Raw genomic sequence first — 4,334 nt, 5'->3', positions numbered from 1 at the left:
AGAGCTTCAGCATCATCAGTCCAAGCAATAATTTGTGGACAGTCCTACTGGCGAGCACCCAGAATAACAGTACAAATTGTTTTATTTTTACAATAAAGAATGGGAGGATTTTTATTAGCTGGTGTGCTTCTGAAAAAGTAACTCTGTGGTCTTTTAACCCTTTTAGGAGCAAAATTAGATCAGAATTTATTTTTGATTACCGTATTTTCCAGACTATAAGGTGATTTTTTTCATAGTTTGTCTGGTCCTGCGACTTGTGAATGGTATCTTTCCTCTTTATGATGCATTTTTTTATCTGTTTACTCCTTGGTTCATGTCCGTCAGTAAAAATGAATATTTAACACATCAGAGTGAACCGTAAACAGGCTGAAATCATCATGGTCAGAGCTGGAGGAAAGAGTCCACAGAGGCCTGAAGAACGAGAAACTGCCCAATGGTGCAGGTACGTCTCCATACTCATCATTACCAAGATCAATTAAATGACTTTGTCAGTTGGCTCTGTTACGTTCCGGTAAGCCTCGTAGCGTAGCTTCATTCACGGTTGAGCTGACACATTACCTGTATGTCACAACCAAACATTAGTGATGGGGTAAACTCAGATTTAATCGTTTAAAACATCAACACATTCCACGCCTCCGGGAAGCCGTCGTTTCCCAACAGCAGGGGGTCCAGACCTCCTGAACGAAGAGAAACCAGGGCCTGGCTGTTACCAGGCTGTTTACAGACTGTTGTGTCTGACGCTGTTTTTTAAGTGTCCATCCACAAGATCGGTTACACTGCATGGAGTGAGCTGTTAGATTTCCACCCAGCCGTCCATTCTGCAACATCATCAAAGATCAAGTTATCCTAACAGGTTTTGTAGTAGTTTGAAAATGATCCCAGCTGACTCACAATCAGTTTATGAGGCAAGTTGATGCAGCTTGTGCTTCATTACATTGTTAGCTTCATTCAATTCTGGGATCTATTGATTTTTCTAACAAGCTCACATCTTTGTACAGAAGGTAAGGGAAATATTACCAAGAATAACCTTTCTGAACTGACCTGTTAAGAACAGAAGGTGACTTGAACAAATATAGGATATTACAACAAAAAATATGGAATAAATGATGGAATATCATACATTTGACAGTGCTTAGCTAAACGGCTTACAAAATTCAGCAGTGTGAGTAAAAACACCAAGAGAAAGTAAAACAAACAGAAAAAGTTAACGATTTGGGAAAACCACAACTAATCAGCAAAAGTTTTAAGTCAGTGATGCTGAGGCCCTGTAGAGGAAAATAACATATGTAGGTTCAGAGAAAGCCAGAATAAAGAAAAATCAGGATAATTGCATGCATTAGAGACCACTGTCACATAGAGCAGGGATTAGTGGGAAGGATGTTGTATTTATAAGAGGATGAAGAAAATAGCTTCATGCCATCAGACAACTGATTCTGAGTGGTGCAACAACACCCCCAATCAACTCACTGAAGATTTGCTCTATTTATCCTAATTACTGTGATTGTTGCTTCAGTTTGAAATCACTGCTGGGAATGTTTGACACTCTGAAGGCATTTAAAAAATAAACTCACAGCAGTAGAGTCTGTGTGTGCCATGTTCCTGCAGAAATATTCTGGGTAAATACAACCATAAACAAACTTGTGTGTCAGTCTTTTACTAAAGACAAGCACTAAAATCTGACACCACTCCATTTTTATTTACCTTTTGTGAGGAAACAAGTCTTCTTCTGTGGTTTTCATGTTGTTCCTTCAGTAGTTCTTGGTGCAGCGCCCCCACAGGTGAGGAGGGGAACACACTTTTCAAAAGGTTTCTTTTGTTAGACATGGCACTGTGAAAGAGAACCGCAGCAGCTGAAAATGGAACAAATGTTTCAACTTTGGTCTCCAGTGGAATCAAGTTTACCGAACTATCAGGTGTGAAAACACACTAAGAATTCAGATCAGATGTTGATTCCCTGGTTTGAAAACTACAGCACAACATCCACTACCTTCAGTTGTTCTAAAAAAAAATGGCCCTGATCATATATAAGGTAAAAATGAATTCAAATACTGTAGCAAAACATCCAATTATAGTCGATGTCCAGTGCCACTCATACTGAGATCCGAACCAACAGAGGAGCAAATGAAACATTTATTATAGCATCAGTCAGTATGTTCAAAACAGAGCAGAAGAGAAAAAAAGAGGCATTGAAGTGGTTCGGATGCCTGTCTCACAGTAATAAGGCTTTGCTTTGAGTCTCATTGAATCCCTAATTTAATTCTTGCAGCTTTTAAGTAAGAAATTTGGCTGTTTTCCAGAACCTGGATTTGAGTTTAGTTTGAGGTCCAACAGCTCTATTCTGACTAAAACCCAGAAGCGTGCAGAAACGGCTCCTTTTAGATTACCTGAGCGACAGCTCTCTCTCTCTCTCTCTCTCTCTCTCTCTCTCTCTGCAGGCAGCCAGTGGGTGTTGTTAAACTACTGCTTTTTTTCCAGGATGACCTAGATTTCATCAGCAGCTCAAGTGAAAAAGTATGACTCCTGTCAGTCATCCATTACAGACGGGGCAGAGGCCCAGTCCCTTCTGAGGACAGCTATGGCAGAACTGTTTATTTCTTTTCTTTACGCCTGATTACGTGTGATTCAGGGTTGAAGTGTCCGTCTGTGTAGCGCTCCTAACAGCTTGTCGGTTTGCTCTGCTGGGCTCAGCTGGGCAAACGTGACGTTTTTACAAGCAAACTCAAGGCGAAGATCTATTTTATCTGGTTTTTTTACAGACTTTTAGCAATTAAGATATCATCAACGATTAAAATACTATGATGAAAAATGTGTTTGATTCGATTTTCACTCTTCTATGTCACAAATGTTTCAGATTATCAAACAAATGCGGAATACTTTATGTATATTTGTAATGGAAATGCATCTACTGTTTTTTTCTTTTTTCATTTCATCTCAAGAACTTCCTGTCGTCCATGTTGTGGACAATAAATTCTTTGGACACGAACAAGGATTGGGTGATGTTACAAATCAATAAACATAATCACATCTAATTATGCAATCAGACCGAATAAAATTGCTTTTAATCCCATTTGTCTGTTCTAGTGGAAGAGAATAAGAACCTTCTATGTATCAGCTTCATTTCCAAGCATAATCATCTGTCTATGAACATAAGCAGAAGATCCCTGGATGAGGATATATTCATTCTAATCAGGACTGCAAAGCACGAATGCTGCATGTTTTGTCCTGACAAGTAGCTTGGCAGGGTTTCACTAAGATGCTTCCTGCCACACTCATCTCCTCGATTCCACAATTACTACCCACTGCACAATGAGATTCAAGCAAAAGAGTTATCTGGAAGAAAGGTCTCATTATCTCAGTGGAGAATCTAAAGGATTTAAGCAGGCTGTTTAGTCTGCCATCAGTCATCAGGAAAACCTGATCACTGATCAATGTCGCTGTTAGACATTCTAACAATGACGTAAACTACCAGGTAAACGTTTAACATGAAAACAAGGGCGAGTTCTTGAGATTTCATCTGCCTGTTTCTGTTTCAGAAACTTGGGAGTTTTTTGGGATCATTCTTCTTTGCTTCCAGTCCATGGCCCAGATTAAGGACAGATTACCAGGATAGAAAACAAACCTAGCAGGAAGCTAGTTGTCCTGGTTTGAATGGTTGATTTTGCAAATCTTCCGCCTGGTGCGTGCTTTGAGCTGTCTGACCACCGCTTGTTACTTTATGGTCAAGTGTCCTGACAAGACAGAAAGGAAAATACTTCCTGAGAGTCTTTTTGAACTTCCTAACACTTCCTGTTCACCACATTTCCAGAGCCAAATATCAGAAGAACAGAATCACTTTATGTTTTTTTTAAAGATGTCTGTTGAAACAAACCAACATGATCAGATTACGTTGTACTGTTTACTACATTAGCCAGAGCTAACCATTAGCAGGAGCTAACACAATTGGCAGAAACTGGAATAATTATCAGAATCTAACATCATTAGCTTGAGCTAACACCATAAGCTAGAAAAAACACCGTTAGCAGAAGTTAACGCTTCAACATGTCAGAAACTGGACGTCATCTCCTCAGTGTTTCCAAGCAGCAGTTTTTCCGGTGGACTCTGTTTGGTCCTCTTCATTTCTCTTTCTCTTTTCTGCTCTGCTTTCTAATTAAACACTCTCCAGATCAAACTGACATGATCATCACACAATGCTCAAAAATATTGTTCTGGCTTAATCGAGGTAGCCTTGTACCACTGTAATCTACCCAAGGTGCATTGCAGCGTAAACAACAACATCTATGTAACAATATTGTATTTAAACTAAACAGCATACACAGTATATTTGCTGTTTTGTT

General features: G+C 39.4%; 1 long non-coding RNA gene across 1 annotated transcript; it reads right to left on the bottom strand.

Moving 5' to 3' along the window:
• Window positions 1-642: 642 nt before the first annotated feature.
• LOC122837347 lies at window positions 643-1,719 on the bottom strand. The gene is made up of 3 exons (XR_006371758.1): window positions 1,702-1,719; window positions 1,572-1,599; window positions 643-818 (listed from the first exon to the last, which is right to left on the bottom strand). It is a non-coding gene; the product is annotated as an uncharacterized LOC122837347 (long non-coding RNA).
• Between the last annotated feature and the right edge of the window lie 2,615 nt (window positions 1,720-4,334).

This window comes from Gambusia affinis, linkage group LG09 (genome assembly GCF_019740435.1).
Source record: "Gambusia affinis linkage group LG09, SWU_Gaff_1.0, whole genome shotgun sequence".
In the NCBI taxonomy this organism is placed as follows: domain Eukaryota; kingdom Metazoa; phylum Chordata; class Actinopteri; order Cyprinodontiformes; family Poeciliidae; genus Gambusia; species Gambusia affinis.
Note: the sequence above shows the minus strand (reverse complement) of the source record. Positions and strands in the feature narration are given on the sequence as shown.